At 41.7% G+C, this 12,225-nt stretch overlaps 1 protein-coding gene and 1 pseudogene across 1 annotated transcript in view; one reads left to right on the forward strand and one right to left on the reverse strand.

Moving 5' to 3' along the window:
• Positions 1-12,225, forward strand: part of LOC145392677 (epidermal retinol dehydrogenase 2-like) — a 150,504-nt gene that overhangs the window by 88,530 nt on the left and 49,749 nt on the right. The window lies entirely within an intron of this gene.
• Positions 7,919-8,037, reverse strand: LOC145393183 (5S ribosomal RNA; annotated as a pseudogene).

The following is a 12,225-nucleotide window of genomic DNA, read 5'->3' on the forward strand; positions in this document are numbered from 1 at the left end:
TATATATATATATATATATATATATATATATATATATATATATATATATATATTATATAGTATGTTTAGTATACTGTATATATTTATTATATACAGTATGTTTTTATTATATATGTTATATAATTATATATATTGTATATATTATAAATATATATTTTATATATATTTACTCATATATATTTATATACTATTTATGTATTATCTATATTTATTATATATATTTAATACTTATTATACGGTATATATTACATATTTATACATTTATATATGCTGTATTTATTATTCATATTACTGTATATATAGTTAAGTGTAGGTAAAAGATGGGTGAGAGCTAGGAGAGTTAGGTGTGGCAGGGAGGTTTTGAAAATGAGTGAGTTGGATAAAGGAGAGAAACTGATAGAGTATCAGGAGAAATTGAAAGATGAATGGAACGCAGTGAAAGATCAGGAAAATGGCGGTGTGGAGGAGGAATGGCAGTTATTTAAGAGTGGTGTGGTGGGGCATGCAGAAGAGGTGTGTGGTGTGAGACGTGTGGGTGGTGGTGTAAGAAAAGGAGGTGAATGGTGGTGCGAGGAAGTAAGTATGGCTGTGGCTGAGAAGAGACGTGCATATGAATTGTGGCTGCAGAGGAAGGATGAGGTGTCATATGAAAGGTATAAGGAAAAGAGGAATAAGGCGTGAAGAGCTGTGCGTGATGCTCAAGTGGTAGCAGATGAGAGGTGGGGTAGGCGGTTGACTGAGAATTTTCAACAGAATAAGAAAATGTTTTGGAAGGAGGCGAAAAGGGTGCAAAAGGGAGAGTCTGGGAAGGAAGAGCGAGTAAAAGCAGAGGATGGAAGGATGTTAATTGAGATGGATGCAGTAAGGAAGAGATGGGAGGAGTATTTTGAAAGATTGTTAAATGTAGAGGAGGAAAGAGGCTGAGATTGTGGTGGATGGAAGGGTGCAAGGAATAAATGTGTTGGGAGAGTTGAATGATTCTTTGATCACGAAGGAGAAAGTGTAGGAGGCAGAAAAGGAGATGAAAGCATGGAAAGCTGCTGGTATGGATGGGTGTGCTGTGGAATGCCTGAAGGGTGGTGGAGCGACTATTGTTGAGTGGTTAGTAAGATTGTTGAATGTGTGCTTTGTGAAAGGTATGGTGCCAATTGACTGGGCAAGTGCTTTTGTGGTCCCGTTGTATAAAGGTAAGGGTGATAAGTATGATTGTACTAGCTTTAGGGGTATAGGTCTGTTGAGTTGTAGGTAAGGTGTATGGCAGAGTGTTAATTAAGAGAGTTAGAGAGAGTACAGAGGAAGTGATTGGTGATGAGCAGTGTGGGTTTAGGAGAGGGAAGGGATGCATGGATCAGGTGTTTGCTGTGAGACAGGTGTGTTAAAAGTATTTAGTGAAAGGCAAGGATGTGTTTTGGGCGTTCATGGATTTAGAGAATGCATATCATAGAACTGATAGGGAGGCTTTGTGGACTGTTTTAAGATTGTATGGACTTGATGGTAGGTTACTAAAAGGAGTGAAAAGTTTTTATGTAAATAGTAGTGTGTGTGTAAGAGTGGGAAATACTGTGAGTGATTGGTTTCCCGTGAGAGTGGGGCTGCGGCAGGGATGTGTGATGTTGCCATGGTTGTTTAATTTTATGTGGATGGTGTTGTAAGGGAGGTGAATGCAAGAGTTTTAGGTGGAGGTCTGAGTCTGGTGAATGTTGATTGTAGAGAGTGGAATCTGAAGCAGCTGCTGTTTGCAGATGATACTGCACTGGTGGCTGATTCAGAGGAGAGATTAAAACAGTTGGTAGAGGAGGTTGGAAGGGTGTGTGAAAGGAGGAAATTGAAAGTAAATGAGAATATGAGTAAAGTGATGAAGTGTACGAGGTTGATAGATGGTAGGAGGATGAATATAGTCTTGGATGGTGAGTTGCTTGAGGAGGTAGAGTGTTTTAAGTATTTAGGGTCACATGTTGCTGTGGATGGAAGAACAGATGGAGAAGTGGAGTTTAGAATGAATGAAGTAGGAAAGGTGCTGGGAGGAATGAAAAAAGTGTTTAGAATGGATGTAAAGAGAAGGCTGTATGAGGGTGTGGTACAGCGTACCGACTGCGTTATATGGAGCTGAAACATGGAATATGGGTGTAGCAGAGAGGAAAAGTTTGAATGTAATGGAGATGAGGTGTCTAAGGAGTATATGTGGAGTGACGTGTATGGATTGAGAGAGAAATGATGAAGTGCGAAGGAGAACTGGAGTTGTTCTGGAGATAGCTGATCGAGTTGAGCAGGTGTTGCGATGGTTTGGGCATATGGAGAGAATGGATAATGAGCGACTGGTGAAAAAGATAACTAGGTCTGATGTGGGAGGTGTAAGGCTGAGAGGAAGACCACGAATAGGATGGATGGATAGTGTGAAGAGAGCATTGGATGAGAGAGGGATGTCTGTTGTGCAAGGAGGAGTGGCTGTGCGTGATAGAAATGAATGGAGAGAATTTTTTTTTTTTTTTTTTTTTTTACGTGTCCGACTCTTGGCAAAGGCTTCAGTGCTAATTTCTCGGGGGCAGTGACTTATCCCAAGGCCCAGTAGTCCTCCTACACCTCCACATGTCACCACTTCGGCGTAACTCCCACCATCCATATTGAATACGTGCTAGGGCTGTCTCATACAGGATGATGTATTGGTATTAGTGGGGGTATTTTTACGACGTGTCGGCGGGTCATCTGGTAAATCAGGAAAGTCTGCTTTTTTTTTTTTTTTTTTTTTTTAACGGAAATTGAAATCCTCAAACTGTTCCCTGTCTCAACCAGGATTTGATCCTGGGTCCATTAGGACTGCAGGCTGCCTCTCAACCGATTTAGCCACCACCTTCCCCAAATGACGCAGCCCTGAGGGGATATTCTCCCGCATTTGTCTGATCAGCTGATCAAGTCAGGTGCGGGTAAGGGGATGGATCTGTTATGATGTGGCAGGGGTAAACCAGCTCTATTGTCGGGCCTTGCTGTGGATGTCACTGATTGCACTGCGCAGTTGACCCTCGTGCACTGTGGTGCAGTGAGGATCTGTCCCTTCTCCCCTTTGGGGCTAAGATGTGAGTGAATGTGTTTGAATGGATTAGTAAACTGGTAGTGTGTCGTCCTGTCTCGGCTACCTCCCTTTCCTTAGAGTAAGCAACCTAGGTATATAGATAGATAGATAGTATATATATTTATATATATATTTTTTAAAATAACAGAACAGAGGAAGGAAAAACAAATTAATAAAAAAAAAATCCATACACCAGATTACTGGTGGCCTCTAGTCATAAAAATCTGTAACAGTTGGACTTGAACAGGTGTAGGTTGAAGTTTTGGGGGAAACAACTTTGGGAAAGCAAATTCCAAAGAGCTGCAGTTCGGGGAATAAAGATTTCTGATAGATGGAAGTTCTGCAATATGACAGTGTGACATTCCAGTCCTGAGCACTACCAGATGCCCTTATAACACAGGGGAAGGCATGGAGAGGTGGCACAATGGATGCAACTTCATCTGAGCATTTGCCATAAAAGTATCTGTAAAATAATGCAAGGGAGGCAACATTCCTTCTCATCTGTACTGGAGATAGGTTATTTGTAATAGGAGGGTTATTAATAAATCTAACAGCTTTGTTCTGAATTTTGCCTAGTTGTTTTAGTGCAACCTCTCCACATCCATTACACAAGGGTAAGCAATATTTCAGCTGAAAGTGGACATGACTGTTATAAGCTATAGCTAACTGCTCGTCTATGAAGAAGCTACAAACTCTGTACAATAATCCATGTTTCTTTGAGGCAGTTTTAGCAAGTGATCTGATATAAGAGGTCCAGCTGTGGGCATTGTTAGGTGAAACAACAAGAATTTCAATGCTTTTGGAGACAGGGATAATAGTAGCACTGAAGGTAATATAGGAATCTGGCAATATTTGCCTATTAGTAAATTGTATATATTTGGTTTAACTAGCATTAAATAAGACAAGGATATTTTGTCCCCATTCAGTGATCCTGTAAATCTTGATTTATGGAGATGGCTGTACTGAGTTATGAGTTAGAGAAAATAAACTTTGTGAATGGGTGTTTGAATGTGAATGAACTGTGACGTGTTGAGTCATCGGCATATGAATGGATGGATGGATGACAGATAATAGATCATTAATATGCATTAGGAATAGGGTTGGAGCTAGAACTGATCCTTGTGGCATGCTGGCATTAACGGAGTGGAAATTGGAATGTACGTCATCAACTTTTTCTCTTACCTTTCTGTCGCTGAGATCAGGGGAAATCAGAGGAACAAAGGACGTTAGTCCAGAGCACGGGAGTTTGGATAGCACGGAATGGTGTCACACACTGTCAAAAGCCTTGGAAATATCAAGGGCTACTGCATGAGTTTCTCCATGTTGGTCAGTCGATTGATGGATGGTGAGTCAGGAGACTGAGTATATCAGTGGTTGCTCTTTTACTGCATAAACCATACTGTCTGTCACTAATTATGTTGTTGGATTCAAGATGTTTAACTATGTGCTTATTCATTACAATTTCAAATACTTTACCAAGAGAAGACGAGGTAGCTATTGGTGTGTAATCTGAGGGATCAGAGTAACTTCCTTTCTTCGGAATTGGATGGATATTGGCTTTTTTCCAAGAATTAGGGAATGAAGAAGCACATATGCATAGTCTGAATAAACTAGCTAGAACAGAAGCAGATTCTGGGGAGCACTTTTTTAAAACAATTGGAGGAATTCCATCTGGGCCTGGAACGTTATTGATTGATGAATTGTCTAGGATGGATTTACGAATCTGGTTTGTATTTTACGTGGAGCAGCTTCGGAAAGAGACAAGTTCTAGTACTGGGACGTTCTGGCTGACTTCCTCAAATGTAGAATTTCTGGCAAATGTACTGGCAAGGATATTCGCCCTACCACGTGGGTCATTAGTAATGTTACCATCTGAAGATTTTAGTGAGGGAATGGGTGATGACTTGTTAAAGTTATTATTGAAAGAACAGAGTTTATCAGAATATTTTATTGTCATTAGGATTGTTTAGTTTCGATGCTTGGTTATGAAGAAAGTTTGATTTATCGAGATTTATTATTGCTTTTGAATGGTTTCTAGCAGTTTTAAATTGACTAAGTGATTCAGATGTTTTTTTATTTTAAGTAAGAGTTATAAGCTAGTGAATTTTGGACCGTTGCTTTTGCTCAGTTGCTATCAAACCATTATGGGGAGTCTGATCTTTCAGTGAACTGTTGACTTGGTATGAATAAATCCATACCAGCTAGTATTAGGTCATTAATGTGGGACTGGGTAGAATTGGGATCACTAGAGAAGAAAGACTGCCATGGAATGTCAGCAAGATAATATCTAAATCCACCCAGTCTGCCCTATCAAAGTGCCATTGGGCCACCCTGACAAGTTCAGAATGGGGAGGCTTGGGGGAGCCGACTAATAACATTTTGATGAGATTGTGGTCGGAGGATCTAAGTGGTAACAGTACTTCTATCCTGTATTGATCTGGATTATTTGTCAGGAATAGATCCAAGAGATGGGCATTATGGTCAGGATTATCTGGTATTGTGGTTGGTTGCTTTACCAACTACTCGAGATTAAATGATTCAGCAAACAGCTCGCATTCTAGACCAGTATCATCAGTCTGGCAGAATGCAATAACCATTCTACATTAGGTACTTAAAAGTCACCCAAAACGGTAATTTCAGTGCCAAGGGTGAGGTTAAGGTTAGTCTATCGTGTAGATACGGAGTCAAATACACTGGGTTCTGAAGAAGCATTGGGGGAGTGACAGAGTACACAGGTATATTTGGTAATATTTAGATAATTTAGTTTATACAGAGAATAATCAAAGATAGTTGAAGCGAAGTTCAAAACAGTGTCAACTGCATATTGAGATTTGATAAACAAGTACTGCGCTTGTTACGGAAGTTTGTGAGGAGATGGTAACCAGGAAAACAAAATGGGAATATTTCAGCAGAGGGAGAGATTTTGGATTCTGTAATGAACAGGGCTAGAGGAGATACAGACTGAAGAAAAAGGTAACTTAACTATCATCAGAAGTAGGGTGTATTGTTGTATTTGTTGCTCAACCCCGGTCATGCCTAGCACTGCAGACCCGTTGACCGCAGGTAAGTAACGGTCCTATGGGGTTGTCCTACAGGTTCCACACATTTGGTGTTGTGTTTGCATCTTTGTACGGCGTGTGTTGTGCAGTGCTCCATAATAAGGGATATGTTGTGTGGGCATATTTACAATTGAGGCATGTGTCATTTATGATTCCACCCAACCCAAAACTAAACTGGCAACAGGGGAGGGCAGGATGATAGCCTGATTAAACCTAGCTAGGTGAACTTTGTCACGTCTGTTTAAGGATAGCTACCTCTGATGGAGGGATGTCAGAAGGGGGAGCTTTGTCATGGAGGGAAGTGAAATTTGATAAATCGCCTCTCAGTTGTCACTGGGAGGAAAAGAGTATATTGTATATATCTCCACCATTTATGGGAGAAAAAGGAAAGTCGCCACTTGTCACGAGGACTGTCGACTTATGAAAGTATTTTACTTTATTCTGGCTTAAGTCGCCAGTTCTCTAAAAGCGAGAATTTATAATTACTTTATGCTGGGTTACGATGCCAATTCTGTAGACATGAGATTTATAAACTTTCTCTTCAACATTACAGAGCGTAGAAATATATACTGTAATCACTCACGATTGCTAATATTATCAGGACTGCTGGCCTCTGAAAGAAAGTGTCCTTACCTCTTGACAGTCAAAAATAAGAACACTAAATAGGTAAATTGGTTCTTGCTGATACTAACTCTGAGCTGGCACAACGTATTATTATGAATTAAAATGAAAGAACTGGTTTTAGTACCAGTGGTGATTTTTATAAGAAAAGTTTGTGCAAACTGAGAGCAAGCAAATTAAAGTAAGACCAATTTGGTAAAATGAAACATGATTATTTACAATCAAGCTCAGAGAGAACTGTAAATTTATTAATTACAACAAAATTAATTTACATTACAAGAGAACTTAAGCAAGTGTATTCAAGATCTCAAACAAGTAAATCCACTCACTCAATCAAGCTAGTTAATACTCTTAAACCTAGAAAACGCAGAAAAAGGATACTGTTAAGTGGAGATGTGGAGTCACAGGGCTATGGACTGAGTCACTGCTAAGACACCATCAGACGAGGGGTAGTCTTCAACGATCCTACTGTCTGCTCCGTCGTTATGTCGTTACGTCCACCTCCCGCTGAGCTGTTCAGCACCAACTACTAACTACGGTGAGCGGAAAGAATATGGCGTCGCAGAATTGCGAGACCCACAGCTCGAGACGTAGCTCCGGGAATACTCGCACTATCCTGGCAAACCCCCATCGTCTGTGGGTGCTCCTCTCCAACTGGCAAAATTCCCATGGATGCCCAATGGCTTCATGGGAAGAAGGGGCAGGACTAAACTCCCACCCATTACAGGGTGGGGCAAATGATAAATTATAATAATTCACTCAGTAAAGTACTAATGTTTTAAAGACAGTCACTCATGAAACAGTGATATATGTTTTGGAAATCTGATATGAATAATGAAATGGGCAGTTAGGTGTGCAAATTATTCTGGGCTTTCACTAGAGTTCATGAGTTCCCTTAAGCCCCTGTCACACATCCCATAATCGAACCATGACAGTGCCACTAATTCAATTAGTAACAGCATCATGGTCCTGAGTCGGGGTCTATCGTGATCGATCGTGACACTCGTGACGCACTTGGCCGAGGCCACAATAAATTAATCATTCATTTCATTCATCCATTGCCAGACGCCATGTATCCCAAACAGGGTGGCCAAGGGCTTAGAGTTAATTGTTTTGCAGGGAGGGGCACTAATCCTCCACCAACCCCACTTGACAAGCAGGGAGAACGTTATGCCAACAGCATCTGGTGTTCCCAGGCGGTCACCCATCTAAGTACTAACCAGACCCAATGTTGCTTAACTTTGCTGATCGGACGGGAAGCGGTGTACTCAACGTTAATTTATTGTGGAGCTCCCCAATTTTTGTACCCAATGTAGCGCTATCATAAGTCTTACGTGACCCTATTGGCGATTTGCCAACCGCACGGGCACATGTGGCAGCACGGGGGTGGGGTGGGGCTTGAGAGCATAAGTCTTGACGCCATCGCGGTACATTCATGGCACCATCATGACTGTCATGGCACTGTCGTGGTGATCGTGGCCTCATCGTGATGACAAAATGACCGTAAAAAATTTGAAAATCTGCCAATCGTGACTCAGTCTTACAGCTATCATGACTCCATCGTGACCATCTTACGACCATCATGACACATACAGCCATCATGACACTGTTTGTTATCATGGTCAAATTTCACAACAGCGCCAATAATTGAATCAGTGGCACTACCGTGGTTCGATTATGGAATGTGTGACGGGGGCTTTAATAATACAATGTCACAAATTGGCTTAGTAACACGATCTAGCGAGTTCATTACAGGCTTCTAGTGTAATGTTCTGAGTGGGGTTTCTTATTGCCTCGTGCATGAAACAAATATGTATGTGTACCTTCATTGTTAGTGATTGAATGTTTAGAGGTGGAATATTTTTGAAGATGCAGGTGATTGTTTTATGTGGTTCTGTCATGATTCATGACAGGGGTGATGTGTGTAAGCACAGTCTGCGGCGTAAAAATGTGTACCTCTTACGTCAAGATATACTCTGTCAGGGAGGACTTTGGTTTCAAGTGCGAGTGAGTTGTAGAAGTGATTTTGGTGCAGCCAGTGATGATGTAGAGAACATTGTTCCACATGGTCTGCAAGGTGTTGTAGATGGTGTTTGATAGGATGGAGGCCCATGTCAGGGAGGCATAGGACATCATTGATGTGATATATCTGTTTGTAGAGTTGGGACAACGTTTTATTTTTGTTACCCAAAGTCTGTCTCAGTAATTGCCCAGAGTGCTTTAAATTTGGGAGTGTGCTTCCTCTTGATGTCTTGTATGTGGTTCTTGAAGATGAGACCACTGTCATATGTCACTCCAAGAGTCTTAGCAAAAGGTGTGTTAGCACAGGCATTTTTGGTAAATATGATGTTAGGGATGTACCTGTACTCATTATTGCTGCTTGTCATGAGTGTGATGGTGGATTTGGCTGGAGTGATCGTCTGCCTGTTGTCCTTAACTCGTGCCTGAAGTGGGTTGAGGTTGCCTTGTTGTAGTGTTTAGGTTGTGTGATATATGGGCGTGCGGTTGCCATGGTAATGTTATCTGCATACAGTATGAGGCATTGCTTGTGGGCGGTTGAGATGTAGGAATGTCATGGATGTACAGGTTCTAGGTGGAAGAGCGGAGCCCTGTGGGACTCATTTCGGGAAGTTCGTGTTCATGATGATTTGCCATGGAGTATAACATGTGCTTGTCTGCCAGATAAGTAATTGACAAGCCAGCATTTTGGTGTTTTTCTCCATGTCTGTGTTGTAGATTTTTGTGGTTAGTTTACCTCGGAGGATGGCAAAAAAGTCTTTTCTTATACCTCTTTGTTTTAAGAAGTGTACGTTTTGCAGGTCTTGCAGAGTTGATGTCGTCAGATTCATGTAATGTAAAGTTACTGATAAGGTATTTATGGAGTGTAGTGCTGTAAAGCCATATTGTCAAGGAGCAAGGGGGACATGAAGTGTGACTTTGTTAAGAATTGGGGGTTCAGTTATCTTGGATGGCATGCTAAGTAGTGCTATAGATTTGTATAAAAAAGGTGTGTTGGGTCCCTTTTTGCCTTAAGAGTAATGGTGAGTATTTCATGTTTTCAAATGCTGGGGATGATACAGTGTGTATCGTTAGTTGCTGATGTTTGTGAGAGCCTGAATGCCATGTGATCTTTAACATTTCAGGTGTAGGTTGCTGGTGCCACCCGGCCCTGTGTTTGTAGAGTTCATTGTTTTCTTGATAATGTTACGTGTGTGTCCTGCAGTCAAGGTGGCTATGTTGTGGTTCAGTGGAAAGGAATGCCAGTGCAGAGAAAATCGTTTTTCAGATTGAGTCCATGCTGGTGTAAGATGACTTATGGTTATGTATTGGTTCATCAGCATGCCTGTTTGTTGTTTGTAAGAAGAGATGTCTTGGATGTTAGAGGTGATGGTGGTGTAGGTCTTGTTTGTGATTTAGTGATTTTGTTAAGTGTTTTGTAGAGCCGAGAGGGATTTGTGGAATGGGTGAATAATGTCACAAAAGCTTTCCAGTTTTCGGTTTAGTTTGTTGCTAATTTTGGTGTCAGTTTCGTTGCTAATTGCTGGAGCCTTCTGGTGATGTGTGTTTGGGATAGGAGAGATATGTTTGTTAGCTGCTCTGTTTGTTGAGACGAGCAATCTCCGATGTAAAGTTTTCGCTATAATGTCTCCTGTTGCCTCATGGAATATGGTGTTTGTCAGAGTTAGGTATGATCTTGTGAGATTTCGTAATGTTCCTGTCACTACCGATGATTGGCCTAATGTGTAGTGTGCTCAGATGTTATTCTGTTTCTTCACTGAATTTTGGCCAGTTTGCTTTCTTGTAGTTTGTGTAAATGATGTGTGATCGATCTGGTTTGGAGTGTATTCCTATGGTGATAATGATATGGAGGTGATCTGAGGGGAGTTTGAGTTCCGTCCACCAGGCTATGATGAGTGAAAGTGTGGGGGGAGCAGAACGTGATGTTTGAGGAAGATGAGGGGTATTGTACTTGTTGTGTGATGTATGTGTATTGTAGGTGTCACTGAGAATGTGCTGGTACGAATAAAACATATAGACACTCCCTTAGAAGTGGGTCATTTCTGGCTGATGTGTTACAGTGGAAAGGGGTATGGAATTTAGCATCTCCCCCTCACCCCCCCCCACCTGATACTATTCACCTCCTCTCCCCACCGTAACCATCAGCCTGAAATACCTCAGCTTTTGTGCACCTGGGCTAAGGCAGTGTCTCTTTTCCTTTTGTCCACACCTTTACATGTCGTTGAGCAATGATGAACTGTCAAGGTCTCGATGGTTGTTTTCAAAGTGTAAGTACCAGGTAGTGTTTTTAAAGTCTCCAGCAATTATATAGTGTGGCTTCTGCATTAGGGGAAGGAGCTGATGGTTGTATTGCACTGATGTGGCATGGGACGTGTTGGGGGATTGTCTATCTATATACCTAAGCTGCTTCCCCCAAGGAATGGGAGGTAGCTGAGACTGGACGACACACTCCCAATTTACTCATCCATTCAAACTCATTCATTCGCATCTTAGCCCCAAAGGGGAGAAGGGACAGATCCTCACCACACCATACCGCACGAGGGTCAACTGCGCAGTGCAATCGGTGACATCCGCAGCAGGGCCCGACAGCAGAGCTGATTTACCCCTGCCACATCACAATAGACCCATCCCCTTACCGGCACCTGACCTGATTTGCTGATCAGATCAAATGCGAGAGAATATCCCCTCTGGGCTGTGTCATCATTTATTCATCCACAATTTCTCTCCATTTATTTCTGTCACAAACAGCCACTCTTCTTTGCTCAACAGACATCCCTCTCGCATCCAACGCTCTCTTCACAGTGTCCATCCATCCTATTCGTGGTCTTCCTCTCAGCCTTACACCTCTCGCATCAGATCAAGTTATCTTTTTCACCAATTGCTCATTATCCATTCTCTCCATATGCCCAAACCATCGCAACACCCTCTGCTCAACTCGATCAGCCATCTCCCGAACAACTCCGGTTCCCCTTCGCACTTCATCATTTCTCACTCGATCCATATGCATCACCCCACACATACTCCTCAGACACCTCATATCCATTCCATTCAAACTTTTCCTCTCTGCTGCACCCATTTACCATGTTTCAGCTCCATATAACGCAGGCGGTACCACAACACCCTCATACAGCCTTCTCTTTACATTCATTCTAAGCAAACGACATCTAAAAACTTTTTTCATTCCTCCTAGCACCTTTCCTACTTCATTCATTCTAAACTTCACTTCTGCGTCTATTCTTCCATCCACAGCAATATGTGACGCCAAATACTTAAAATATTCTACCTCCTCAAGCAACTCACCATTCAAAACTATATTCATCCTCCTACCATCTACCAACCTCGTACACTTCACTTTACTCTTATTCTCTTTCACTTTCAATTTCCTCCTTTCACACATCCTTCAAAACTCCTTTACCAACTTTCTCAATCTCCCCTCTGAATCAGCCATCAGTGCAGTAT

Source organism: Coenobita brevimanus, chromosome 23 (genome assembly GCF_032717465.1).
Source record: "Coenobita brevimanus isolate Jiangsu-jjx chromosome 23, ASM3271746v2, whole genome shotgun sequence".
NCBI lineage: Eukaryota > Metazoa > Arthropoda > Malacostraca > Decapoda > Coenobitidae > Coenobita > Coenobita brevimanus.